The sequence below is a fragment of the Pseudorca crassidens genome, chromosome 20 (assembly GCF_039906515.1).
Source record: "Pseudorca crassidens isolate mPseCra1 chromosome 20, mPseCra1.hap1, whole genome shotgun sequence".
Classification (NCBI taxonomy): Eukaryota; Metazoa; Chordata; class Mammalia; order Artiodactyla; family Delphinidae; genus Pseudorca; species Pseudorca crassidens.
This window is the reverse complement of record NC_090315.1, coordinates 25078166-25092449: the sequence shown is the minus strand read 5'-3', so window position 1 is coordinate 25092449 and position 14284 is coordinate 25078166. Positions and strand designations below refer to the sequence as shown.

The window sequence follows — 14284 nt, the reverse complement described above, 5'->3', positions numbered from 1 at the left end:
TGATTTAGAGCCAGAGGGGTCAAAGAGGGGAAGAAGGAAAGCCACCAAGGTGTGGATTCATGGACTGAGTGTATGATTTTTTTTATTAATTTTTATGGGAGTATAGTTGCTTTATAATGTTGTGGTAGTTACTGCTGTACAGCAAAGTGAATCAGTCATGCATATGCATATATCCACTCTTTTTTAGACTTCCTTCCCATTTAGGACACCACAGACCATTGTGCTATACAGTAGGTTCTCATTAGTTATCCATTTTATACAAGGTAGTGCATAAATGTCAACCCAGTCTCCCAATTCATTCCACCACCACCCCCTTCTCCACTTGGTAACCATAAGTTTGTTTTCTACATCTGTCACTCCATTTCTGCTTTGCAAATAAGTTCATCTGTACAATTTTTCTAGATTCCATATATAAGTGATATTATACAATAATTGTCTTTCTCTTTCTGACTTACTTCACTCTGTATGACAATGTCTAGGTCCATCCATGTCACTTCAAATGGCATTATTTCATTCCTTTTTATGGCTGAGTAATATTCCATTGTATATATGTACCACTTCTTTATCCATTCCTCTGTTGATGGACATTTAGGCTGCTTCCATGTCCTGGTTATTGTAAATAGTGCTGCAATGAACACTGGGGTGCATGCATCCTTTCGAATTATGGTTTTCTCCGGACATATGCCCAGGAGTGGGATTGCTGTATCATATGGTAGCTCTATCTTTAGTTTTAAAGGAACCTCCATACTGTTCTCCATAGTGGCTGTACCAATTTACATTCCCACCAACAGTGTAGGAGTTCTCTTTTCTCCACACTCTCTCCAGCATTTATTGTTTGAAGATTTTTTTAATATAAATTTAATTATTTATTTTTTGCTATATTGGGTCTTCATTGCTGTGTGCAGGCTTTCTCTAGTTGTGCAATTGAGGGCTACTCTTTGTTTTGGAGTGCAGGCTTCTCATTGTGGTGGCTTCTTTTGTTGCCAAGCATGGGCTCTAGGTGCATGGGCTTCAGTGGTTATGGCATATGGGCTTCAGTAGCTATGGCATGCAGGCTCAGTAGTTGTGGCACACAAGCTTAGTTGCTCCACGGCATGTGGGATCTTCCTGGACCACGGCTTCAACTCATGTCCCTTTCATTGGCAGGTGGATTCTTAAGCACTGCGCCACCACGGAGGTCCTATTGTTTGTAGACTTTTTGATGATGGCCATTCTAACCGGTGTAAGATGATACCTCCTTGTAGTTTTGATTTGCATCTCTCTAGAAAATAGTGGTGATAAGTATCTTTTCATGTGCTTTTTGCCCCTCTGTATGTCTTCTTCGGAGAAATGTCTATTTAGATCTTCTGCCCATATGTCGATTGGGTTATTTGTTTTTTTTCATATTGAACTGCATGAGCTGTTTGTATATAGTGGAGATTAAAACCTTGTCAGTTGCTTCATTTGCAAATATTTTCTCCCATTCTGTGGATTGTCTTTTCATTTTGTTTATGATTTCCTTTGCTGTGCAAAAGCTTTTAAGTTTAATTAGGCCCATTTGTTTATTTTTGTTTTTATTTTCATTACTCTAAGAGGTGGATCAGAAAAAGATCTTGCTGCAATTTTCTTCAAAGAGTGTTCTGCCTATGTTTTCCTCTAAGAGTTTTATAGTATCCAGCCTTACATTTAGGTCTTTAGTCCATTTTGAGTTTATTTTTGTGTATGGTGTTAGGGAGTGTTCTAATTTCATTCTTTAACATGTAGCTGTCCAGTTTTCCCAGCAACACTTATTGAAGAGACTGTCTTTTTTCCATTGTATATTCTTGCCTACTTTGTCATAGATTAGGTGGCCATAGGTGCGTGGTTTTATTTCTGGACTTTCTATCTTGCTCCACTGATCTATGTTTCTTTTTTTTATGTGTGTGCCAATACCATACTGTCTCAATTACTGTAACTTCTGGTAGAGTCTGAAGTCAGGGAGAATGACTCTTCTAGCTCTGTTCTTCTTTCTAAAGATTGCTTTGGCTATTCAGGGTCTTTTGTGTTTCCACGCAAATTGTAAAATTTTTTGTTCTAATTCTGTGAAAAATGCCATTGGTAATTTGATAGGGATTGCATTGAATCTGTAGATTGCTTTGGGTAGTATAGTCATTTTTACAATGTTGATTTTTCCCATCCAAGAACATGGTATCTATCTGTTTATGTCATCTTTGATTTCTTTCGTCAGTTTCTTACAGTTTTCCGAGTACAGGTCTTTTGCTTCCTTAGGTAGGTTTATTCTTAGGTATTTTATTCTTTTTGTTTCAATGGTAAATGAGATTGTTTCCCTAATTTCTCTTTCTGATCTTTTTGTTGTTAGTGTATAGGAATGCAAGAGATTTCTGTGTATTAATTTTGTATCCTGCAACTTTACCAAATGCATTGATTAGCTCTAGTAATTTTCTGGTGGCATCTTTAGGATTTTCTATGTATAGTATCATGTCATCTGCAAGCAGTGACAGTTTTACTTCTTCTTTTTCAATTTGGATTCCTTTTGTTTCTTTTTCTTTTCTGATTGCCATGGCTAGGACTTCCAAAGCTACGTTGAATAAAAGTGGTGAGAGTGGACATCCTTGTCTTGATCCTGACCCTAGAGGAAATGCTTTCAACTTTTCACCATTGAGTATGATGTTAGCTGTAGGTTTGTCATATACGGCGTTTATTACATTGAGGTAGGTTCCCTCTAAGCCCACTTTCCAGAGAGTTATTATCAAAAATCGGTGTTGAATTTTGTCAAAAGCTTTTTCTGCATCTATTGAGATGACTGTATTTTTTTACAATAATATATATATATTTATTGGAGTATAGTTGATTTACAATGTTGTGTTAGTTTCTGTTGTACAGTGAAGTGAAATAGCTATATGTATAAATATATATCCTCCCTCTTGGACCTCCTTCCCACTCCCCACCCATCTAGGTCATCACAGAGCACCAGGCTGAGCTCCCTGTACTATACTGCATGTTTCCACTAGCTATCTATTTTACACATGGTAAGTGTATATATGTCAATCCTAATTTCCCAATTCATCTCACACTTCCCTTCCCCCAAACCCCCATGTCCACATGTCCATCCTCTACAACTGACCTCTGTTCCTGCCCTGCAAATAAACTCATCTGTACCATTTTTCTAGATTCTACATATATACCTTAATATATGAAAAATTTTTTCTCTTTCTTACTTCACCCTGTATGACAGACTCTAGGTCCATTCACATCTCTACAAATGACCCTGTTTCATTCCTTTTTATGGCTGAGTAATATTCCATTGTATATATGTACCACATCTTTATCCATTTATCTGTCAATGGACATATAGGTTGCTTCCATGACCTGGCTATTGTAAATAGTGCTGCAGTGAACACTGGGGTACATGTGTTTTTTTGAATTATGGTTTTCTCAGGGTATATGCCCAGTAGAGCGTTTTCTGGGTCATATGTTAGTTCTATTTTTATTTTTTAAAGGAACCTCCATACTGTTCTCCATAGTGGCTGTATCAATTTACATTCCCACCAACAGTGCAAGAGTGTTCCCTTTTCTCCACACCCTCTCCAGTATTTATTGTTTGTAGATTTTTTGATGATGGCCATTTGACCAGTGTGAGGTGATGCATCATTGTAGTTTTGATTTGCATTTCTCTAACAATTAGTGACGTTGAGCATCTTTTCATGTGCCTCTTGGCCATCTGTATGTCTTCTTTGGAGAATTGTCTATTTAGGTCTTCTGCCCATTTTTTGACTGGGTTATTTTGTGTTTTTATTTTTTAATATTGAGCTGCATAAGCTGTTTGTATATTTTAGAGATTAATCCTTTGTCCATTGCTTCATTTGCAAATATTCTCTCCCAACTGAGGGTTGTCTTTTCGTCTTGTTTATCATTTCCTTTGCTGTGCAAAACATTTTAATTATATATCAATGGTACAGGATAGAAAGCCCAGAGATAAACCCACACACCTATGGTCACCTAAAATATGAAAAGGGAGGCAAGAATATACAATGGAAAAAAAGACAGTCTCTTCAATAATTGGTGCTGGGAAAACTAGACAGCTCTTGTAAAAGAATGAAATTGGAACACTACCTAACACCACACAAAAACTCAAAACGGATTAAAGACCTAAATATAAGGCAGACACTATAAAACTCTAATAGGAAAACATAGGAAAAACACTTTCATATAAATCACAGCAAGATCGTTTTTGACCCACCTCCTAGAGTAATGATAATAAAAACAAACAAATGGGACCAGATTATATGTTTTTTATTCTCCAATTTGTTAATGATGTGTATCACATTGATTGATTTGTATATATTGAAGAATCCTTGCTTCCCTGGGATAAATACTGCTTAATCACGGTGTATGAGCATTTTAATGTGTTATTGGATTCAGTTCGTTAGTATTATGTTGAGGATATTTGCGTCTATGTTCATCAGTGATACTGGCCTGTAAATTCCTTTTTTGTGATATCTTAGTCTGGTTTGGTATCAGGGCGATGGTTGCCTCACAGAATGAACTTGGGGGTATTCCTCCCAATGCAATTTTTTGGAAGCGTTTCAGAAGGGTAGGCGTTAACGCTTCTCTAAATGTTTGATAGAATTCACCTGTGAAGCACGTGGTCCTGGACTTTTCTTTTTTGGGAGTGTTTTAACCACAGTTTCCATTTCGTTGCTTGTGATTGGTCTGTTTATATTTTCTATTTCTTCCTCCTTCAGTCTTGGAAGGTTTTACCTTTCTAGGAATTTTTCCATTTCTTCTAGGTTGTCCATTTTATTGGTGTATAGTTGCTTGTAGTAGTCTCTTATGATCCTTTCTATGTCTGTGGTGTCTGTTGTAACTTCTCCTTTTTCATTTCAAATTTTATTGATATGAGTCCTCTCCCTTTTTTTCTTGATGAGTCTGGCTAAAGGTTTATCAATTTTGTTTTTCTTCTCAAAGAACCAGCAGTTAGTTTCATTGATCTTTTCTATTGTTTTCTTCATCTCTATTTCATTTATTTCTGCTCTGATCTTTATGATTTCTTTCCTTCTATTGTACTGCTTGGGTCTTGCTTGTTCTTCTTTCTCTAGTTACATTAGATGTAAAGTTTGATTGTTTTGGGTTTTTAATTTTTTTACATCATTATTGGAGTATAATTGCTTTGCAATGGTGTGTTAGTTTCTGCTTTATTACAAAGTGAATCAGTTATACATATACGTATGTTCCCATATCTCTTCCCTCTTGTGTCTCCCTCCCTCCCACCTCCCTATCCCACCCCTCCAGGTGGTCACAAAGCACCGAGCTGATCTCCCTGTGCTATGGGGTTTTATTGTTTTTTGTGGGTTTTTTTGAGATTTTTCTTGTTTCTTGAAGTAAGCTGGTATTGCTATAAACTTCCCTCTTAGAACTGCTTTTGCTGAGTCCCATAGGTTTTGGATTGACGTGCTTTCATTGTCATTTGTCTCTAGGCATTTTTTGATTTCCTCAGTGACCCATTGGGTATTTAATAACATTGTTTAGCGTCAATGTGTTTGTGTTTTTACAGTTCTTTTTTTCCTTTAATTGATTTCATATCTCATAGTGCTGTGGTCAGAAAAGATGCTTGATATAATTTCAATTTTCTTAAATTTATCAAGGCTTGATTTGTGTCCCAAGATGTGATCTACCTTCCAGAACATTCTGGTGTACTTGAGAAGAAAGTGTATTCTGCTGCTTTGGATGGAAAGCCCTATTAATATCAATTAATTCTATTTGGTCTAATGTGTCATTTAAGGGTTGTGTTTCCTTATTAATTTTTCTGTCTGGATGATCTGTCCATTGGTGTTAGCGGGGTGTTAAAGTCTCCCACTATTATTGTGTTATTGTTGATTTCCCCTTTTATGGCTGTTAGCATTTGCCTTATGTATTAAGGTGCTCCTATGTTGGGTGCCTATATATTTACAATTGTTATATTTTCTTCTTGTATTGATCCATTGATCATTATGTAGTGACCTTCCTTGTCTCTTGTAACAGTCTTAATTTTAAAGTGTTTTTGTCTGATATGAGTACTGCTACTCCAGCTTTCTTTTGATTTCCATTTGCATGGCATATCTTTTTCCATCCCCTCAGTCTGTTATGTGTCCCTAGTTCTGAAGTAGGTCTCTTGTAGACAGCATATATAGGGGTCTTGTTTTGGTATCCATTCAGCCAGTCTTTCAGTTGGAGCATTTAATCAATTTACATTTAAGGTAATTATCAACATGTATGTTCCTATTGTCATTTTCTTAATTGTTTTGGGTTCGTTTTTGTAGGTCTTCTTTCTTCCCTCCTCTTTTGTTCTCTTCTCTTGTGGTGTGATGATTATTTTTAGTGCTGTGTTTGGGTTCTTTTTTTCTTTTGTGTGTGCATATCTATTGTAGTTGTTTGGTTTGCATTCCCCATGAGGTTTTTTTTCCCTTCTTTTAACATCTTTATTGGAGTATAATTTGTTTACAATGTTGTGTTAGTTTCTACTGTATAAAAAAGTGAATCAGCTATATGTATACATATAGCCCCATATCTCCTCCCCCTTGTGCCTCCCTCCCACCCTCCCTATCCCACCTCTTTAGGTGGTCACAAAGCACTGAGCTGATCTCTCTGTGCTATGCAGCTGTTTCCCACTAGCTATCTATTTTACATTTGGTAGTGTATATATGTCAATGCTACTCTCTCATTTTGTCTCAGCTTACACTTCCCCTTTCCGTGTCCGCAAGTCCAATCTCTATGTCTGTGTCTTTATTCCTGTCCTACCCGTAGGTTCATCAGAACCATTTTTTAAAATTCCATATATATGTGTTAACATATGGTATTTGTTTTCTAGAGTCTGTCATACAGAGTGAAGTATGTCAGAAAGAGAAAAACAAATCTCATGAGGTTTTGATAAAGCAGTCTATATGTATACAAGCTTGTTTTAATTTGCTGGCCTCTTCGTTTCAAATGCAATTCCCTTTTCCTGCATTTGTACTCTTCTCACTGTTGCTGGTTTTTATATCATATTTGTGTTTGGTTGATTTCCTGTTTTTACTGTATGTTTGCCTTTACCAGTTAGCGTTCCCATTTGTGATTTTCTTGTTTCTAGTTGTGGTCTTTTTTTCCCCCCTGCCTAAAGGAGTTCCTTTGGCATTTGTTGTAGGACTGGTTTAGTGGTGCTGAATTCTCTTAGTTTTTGATTGTTTGTAAATGTTTTGATTTCTCTGTCAAATCTGAATGAGAGCTTTCTTGTTAGAGTATTCTTGGTTGTAGGTTTTCCCTTTTACTACTTGAATTATATCATACCACTTCCTTCTGGCCTGCAGAGTTTCTGCTGAAAAATCAGTTGATAATCTTATGGTGACTCCCTTATATGTTATTTGTTGATTTTCCCTTGTTGCTTTTAATATATTTTCTTTGCATTTAATTTTTGTTAGTTTGATTAATATGTGTCTCGGCATTTTCCTCCTTGGGTTTATCCTGCATGGGACTTTCTGCACTTCTTGGACTTGGGTGACTATTTCTTTTCCCATGTTCAGGAAGTTTTTGACTATAATCTCCTCAAATATTTTCTCAGACCCTTTCTCTTTCTCTTGTTCTTGGACACCTATAATTCAAATGTTAGTGCATTTAACGTCCCAAAGGTCTCTGAGACTGTCCTCATTTCTTCTTATTTTTCTTTATTCTGTTCCATGGCAGTGATTCCCACCATTCTGTCTTCCAGCTCACTTATCTGTTTTTTTTGCCTCAGTTATTCTGCTATTGATTCCTTCTAGAGTATTTTTTTCATTTCAGTTATTATGTTGTTCATCTCTGTTTGTTCTTTAGTTCTTCTAGGTATTTGTTAAACTTGCCTTACATCTTCTCAATCTATGCCTCCATTCTTTTTCTGAGATCTTGGATCATCTTTACTATCATTATGCTGAATTCCATTTCAGATAGATTTCCTATCTCCTCTTCATTTATTTGTTCTTGTAAGTTTTAATCTTGTTCCTTTGTCCACAAGAGATTTCTCTGTCATCTAATTTTGTCTAACTTATTGTGTTTGTGGTCTTTCTGCAGGCTGCTGGATTGTAGCTCCTCTTCCTTCTGCTGTCTGCCCCCTTGTGGTTGAGGTAGATATTGAGCGAGGTCTCCCCTTTGCTCTGTGGTTGTCACTGCCCTGTCAGAGGCGTGGTGTTGTCCCTAGTTGTTGAAGTAGAGGCCTCAAGATTTGTTTCTTAGCTGTGTTTCTGATCTTCCATGTGAATTAGGTGGGATTGGAGCACTCCCACTGGGAGAGAAGGCTCCAAGTATTCCTTCTCTGGGATTGTTCACCTCCGAGTGTGCTCTGTTGTGACCCCTTTTTCCCATTGTGCAGTCTCACAAAGTACACTGTTGCTGACACTGCTCAGTCCCACCTTAACTGTGAGAAGGCAGGCAAATTGTTCTCAGGTGTTGTTTTCACCAGGCCACCAGTGCAGATCCACTGAGGTCAGGTCCCAGGATTGCATTTGTCATGCACGTGGACCTGCTGTGGGAGCAATGGAGGTAGCTCAGACTTTGGACTGTCTCAACCTCCATGTGTACATGCCCACAAAGCCTACAGCTGTTAAAGCCAGACTTGTCTCAGCTACAGGAGTGTTTGTTTTGTCCATTCAGATGTTCTACAGGTTCTGAGTATAGGAAGCTGTCAGCAGAGGTGTAACTCTGTGGTTCATGTAGCTGCTAGGAGAGATTTCAGCTTGTCTTCCTTAGTTGCACGACCTCTGGGGCTCAGCTGTGGTTTCAGCACCTCCTCTGTGTTTGTTCCTCCTACCAGCATCTCTTCCCAAGGATGCCCCAGAGCACACATGCCCACACAGGCAGGCAGGGGTGGAGGCGTCATTAGGCATGACCACTGGGACAGGCATGGCCCAAGGAGTTTCGTGGGGTTGGCACTTGGGCCGCCAGGGCCTGCACAGTTGGAGGAGGCTTTGGCTTGAGGGGTGGGTGAGACTGCTCAGGCAGGCACGCTTACTAGTACCTGCAGAGGCAGGGGCTGGTGCATGGGGAAGGGGGTTGCAATGGCAACCCTGCCTCTTGCGCACTACTCAAAAATGGCATCTTGCTTCTATGGTGTCCCTGGCTTCTTCTGCAAATTACCCAGTTGTGGAGCTCCTTACTCCCATCCCTTCAGGCTGTCTCTTCACAGCCAACACTGTCCCCTTCCTGGGCCCACTCTCGAAATCCCACATTCCAGCACCCCCACACACACCAGGAGACACACAATTCAAGCTGGGATGCTCAGGGATGCGGCATGGGCCATGCACCTAGGTCTTACTCTGTCCTGCCTTCCACAGACCAGTTGTTGCATTCCACTCCAATCTCTTGAAGCTCCCTCTTGCTTCCAGTTGATCTCCCTGCTGTGAGGATGCTTCCCTGCATCCAGGAATCTCTCCTCTCTTTCAGCAACCCCCAGGGGTGCTGCTCCCATGCCATTTCCGATTTTTCTTTCTTTCTTTCATCCTACCCAGTTGTGTGGGGATTTCTCTTGTCCTTTTAGGTGTCCAAGGTCCTCCGCTAGTGTTCAACAGGTGCTCTGTGAGAACTGTTCCTTTTGTAGATATATTCTTCATGCGCTTGTGAGGAGAGGTGAACTCCACGACTTCCTATTCTGTCATCTTGACTCCTCCCCCTAGTGTATGATTAACAGTGTTATATTTTCAGGCTTTCAAAGAGGCTGAGGACTAAGAAAGGAATACTGGTCTGGTTGACTGGGGAGTCACTACTAGTGAGTGAACAGCATAGGACTCTCTTAGCTGAAACCTAACAGAAATTAGGAGAGTTAAATCGGGAATGTAATAGCTCTTAAAATCACAGGAAGGACTGATTCAGCAAATCACAAAGAGGGCGAGAGATGTAGATATCTTTGGATAGCTGGAACCGAGAACTCAGGCCACCAAGCCTCTCCAGCTTTCACTCTTGCTTCTCTCTGCATATTGGCTCCATTCTTTCAGATTGACTTTTTCACAAGGCCAGAAACCTGATAAAAGCAACTCTACACTAACCCGAACTTTTCCACAATATAGTATAGGCATCACCCTTCAAACCCACGTAAATGTCATAGAGAACACACCGGGCCTCGGTGTGCCTTCCTGTGGTAAGGAAACTTTGCATTTCATTCCTTGGGTGGCACACTGGCTCAGGACTGCCCTACCCCAGAGACTCACAGCGCACAGCCCGATTGGTTGAGATCAGCCCCCTCGGCGCTTCCAAGGATGAAACCAACTCGGGAAAGAGCCGTTCAAAAGCTGGGGACCGTGGTGGCTTTCACTAGTCTTCACAGCCCGACCACCCTGAAGGAGAGGAGCTGCTGAAGTCCGCTAGCAAAGTCTTCTAATCCGAAGAGGAGCCTTTCCTTTAAAGGGGCTTCCAAAGGCCTTGATGCATTTTCGCGGTTATCTAGCGTGGAGGCCTGTCGCCTGGCAGACTCCCCCAGTGGCCTGCTTCCCTGGCTGGGATACGGAAACGCTGCCTGCTGCAGCCAAAAGGGACAGCTTAGAGTAAAGGTAAAAACCCAGTGTGTAAACGTTCTTGCCTAGCCCTCGCCACAAGCACAAGCGTATAGGCCTCTGGTCAAAGGCTTTCGCCACAAGCTGAACACGTTTGGTCTCATCGAGCCTCTGAAGCCCGAGTTTACCCAGCAACGAATCAAATTTCAGAAAACGTACTCAGGGTGGTTCGGACTGCCAAGTATTTCACCAGGCAGCCTAGATCGAGTACAAATACTTGTGTATTAAACGGGCAGAAGAAATGGTGTCAATAGCACGCCTCCATCTGCCGGGTGACGTACAAATTTTCTCCATAAGATGCAAGCCCTTCCTTCAGTGTGAAAGGCCTCTACTCCTCTTCACGCTCACAGCACAGAGGTGCCACCAGCTCTGAAAATCTTCCAAAGGCACAGGGTCACACAACGTGTGAACCACCGAGCGGGTGCAGCACACACCTAGGTCTTCTCTGTCGGCCTGAGAACACCCACGGCACAGGGCTTCTTGGGTGCACACACGTGGTGGCGGTCGGTGATGCATTCTGCTACATGAAACCTTCTAGCGGACACATAGAATGAGCGCACGTAGATTAGCCCTACACCTCATCCCTGTTTCTTGAGTGAGTTGTACTGCTACAAGGCAAAACTCCCTGCTGGAATCTCGGTGTGGCGTAAGTATCCTCCGGGAAGCGATCGCTGCTAGAGACACTGTGCTGGTATCTAGGATAACGGTCTGTGCCTCCACTGCGCTGTTGTTGTCTCCAAGCCGTTTGCAAAGGCTTTTTGGAAGAGGTTGCTCACAGTGTCGTTTCCTTAGAGTAACCCACAGGCATACGTGGATACCGGTTCTGTGAAGTAAAATGCTACCTGCCTCAGCCACTTGGGCGCAGTTTTGTACAGGAAAGGACACTCCGCCTTGAAGGTTCTTCCTTCCGGATTGCCACTTGCACTGGCAGTGTCTCCTAAATCTCGCAGGGTTTCCAGCCGTCACAAGGTCCATATCTCAGGCCTAGAACGGCAGAGCGTCCGGCAGCTTTGAAAGAGACCTTTGGCATTCTGGCCCTTTGGCTCCCTCCATGAGGAACAAGGCCCTCAGCACCATGCGTCTTTAGTTCTTTCATGTCAGAACCTCTGTGGGCGACCTCATTCCTCCCCCCACGTAAGAGACACACAGACTTGCCATTAGGGGTGGAAGGTTTCAGAGTCCAGAAGGGAGGCTGGCGCTCCCACGCAACATTCCTACACGGAACTGAGCCCGGGTGCGTGAGACCGTGAGAGGGGGCAAGACAGGCGTACCAGCGAGCTGTTCACAGTGTGCTATGACGCATCTCCCTTCAAGCTCACGTTCATTTCATGGAGAGAACACGAGGCCTTGATGCTCTTTCCTGTGGTAAGTAAACTTTGGTTGCATCCCTTGGTGGGCACATCGGCTCAGGACTGCCCTGTCCCAAAGGCTCAAGGTGTGGAGCCCGATTGTTGGAGATCAGCCTCACGTGGATCTTTCACCGACGAAACCGGCTGGCAATGGGACGGTTCACAAGCTGGGGACCGTGGTGGCTGTTAGGCGTCGGCACACCAAGAGCACTCCGAGGGAGAGGAGCTGCTGACGTTTGCCAGCACAGTCTCCAATTCCGAATTGGAACCTTTCCCTGTAAGTGGCTCCCGAAAGCCTCGACGCATTTTTCTCAGTTAGCTATATAATGGAGGCCAGTCACTTGGCAGACTCCCCCAACGCCCTGCCTCCCAGGCTGTGAAACAGACACGCCGACTGCTTCAGCCAACAGGGACAGCTTAGAGTAAAGGTAAGAATCCTGCGTGTCAAAGTACTTGTGTGACGCTGGCCAGAAGCACAAACATTTAGGGCAGGGCATCAAGGCTCTTGGCCGCACGCTGAGCAAGTTTGTTCTCATCTCGCCTCTGAACGCCGAGTTTAAGCAGCTAGGAAGCAAACTTCAGGAAAGGTACTCAGGGTGCCGCCGATTCAAAATTCTTTCACCAGGCAGCCCAAATCGTGTCCGCCTCATTGTATTTTCCACGGGCAGAACAAAATGGTGTCCACCTGCACGCCTCCAGCTGGGGGTGGGGTGGGGTGGGGTGGGGTGGGGGGTGGGTGACGTACACTTTCTCCCTGGGAAACAAGCCCACGCCTTCAGTGTGAAAGGCCTCTACGTCTCTCTGCTTTTGCAGCCCAGGGGTAGCCTCAGCTCTGAAAAGCTTCCAGAGGAGGAAGGTCAGAGAACCTTTGAACCACCCAGCAGGTGCAGCACAGAACAAGGACTTCTCTCTTGGCCTGAGAACACCCACTGCCCAGCGCTCCTTTGGTGTACACACGTGGTGGTGGAAGGGTGCTGGATTCGGCTCCGTGAGAACTCCTCTGGGCCACGTAGTGTGAATGCAAGTTGATGAGCCCTACCTCTCATGCCAGTCTCCTGTGCAAGTTGGACAAGGCAAACTCCCTGCTTGAATCCCTGGGTGGGTTAAGTACCCTCCAGGGAAGGATCGTTGCTTGGGACACGGGGCTGGAATCAAGGTGAATGCGCAGAAACGTGAGGAACCCAGGCAGGATCAGACTCTCACCACAGGGCCCACATTACCAAGGGGATGGGAACCAGGCAGGAGTGTCCTCACACCAGTGGGGCCACATCCACATCATCGAAAGTTGTGGAACCCAGCACATGTGGCCTCAAACCAGAGGACCCACATCACCAAGGGGCTGGGAGTGAGGCAGGCAGGAGGAGCCTCACAACAGAGGGCTCACGGAATAAAAAGGTGAGGAATCCAGCAGTTGGAATCCCCCAGCAGGCGGCACGGAGCACCGAGGCTATGGGATCCAGGCTGCAGTGAACTCACACCAGAGGGCCCCACACCATGAAAGTGTGAGAAAGCCAGCCGTTGAGACCTCAGAGCATAAGGCTCACAACCCCATGGGGATGGGAACCTGGCAGGGGTGTCCTGGCAACACTGGGCACACATCAGGAAACGTGGGGGGAGCCCAGCAGTTAGGGCAACAGTCTTGCCTCTTATGCTGATGCCATTATGATGTGTCTAACTCAGGCCCTGAATTTAGTCCCAAGGCCGTGGCACTGTCCCTAACTGAGGCCTAGATGCTCTTCCTAAATCTGGCCCAGAACTGTCCCTCACTAAAGCCCTAACACTATTCCTAACTCAGGTCCTGATACAGTACCTAACAGAGGCCCAGATGCTAGTCCTAATGCAGGCTCTGACACTGTCTCTAACTAAGGCCCTGCTGCCATCAATGTCTAAAGTCCTGACATTATCCTGAGGTAATATCCTGAACCAAGTCTTACCAAGGTCTTGAAATTGTCCTAAAGTATGCCCTGACGCTGTCCCTAAGTGAGGCCCTGAAGCTGTGCCTATCAGAGGCCCTGAGAAGGTCTTTAATGAAGACCCTAATACTGATACTACAGAGGCCATTATACTACTAAGTCATGCCCTGACACTGCCCCTCACTCAGGCTCTAAAGATAGGCCTCACTTAGGCCCTGTTGCTGCACCTTAGTTAGGCTCTGACGCTGTCCCTACATCAAGTCCTGACACTGTTCTTGATTAAGCCCCTCACACTGGTCCTAACTAAGGCCCTGATGCTTTCAATAACTAAGGTCTTCACGCTATCCCTGGCTCATTTACTGACACTATCCCTGGCCTGGAACCTGACTTTGTCCCGAGATAATTTCCTGCATCTTATCCTCACTGAAACCCTTATGCTCTCCCTAACAAAGGCCCAGAGTAGTCCTAACTAAGGCCCTGACACTGTCTCTAACTAAGCCCGGAATCTGTCCCT

The 14284-nt window shown here is 43.5% G+C and overlaps 1 long non-coding RNA gene across 4 annotated transcripts in view; it reads right to left on the bottom strand.

The window, feature by feature from the left end:
• The window catches only part of LOC137215053 (uncharacterized), a 262346-nt gene that overhangs the window by 112674 nt on the left and 135388 nt on the right, over positions 1 to 14284 (bottom strand). For 3 of the 4 annotated variants that reach the window (XR_010939137.1, XR_010939138.1, XR_010939139.1), the window contains one exon: positions 6563 to 13002. The exons of the other annotated variant lie outside the window; for it this stretch is intronic. This is a non-coding gene — a long non-coding RNA (uncharacterized lncRNA). Of the gene's footprint in view, positions 1 to 6562; positions 13003 to 14284 lie in introns of those variants that run through there. 4 annotated transcript variants of the gene reach the window in all.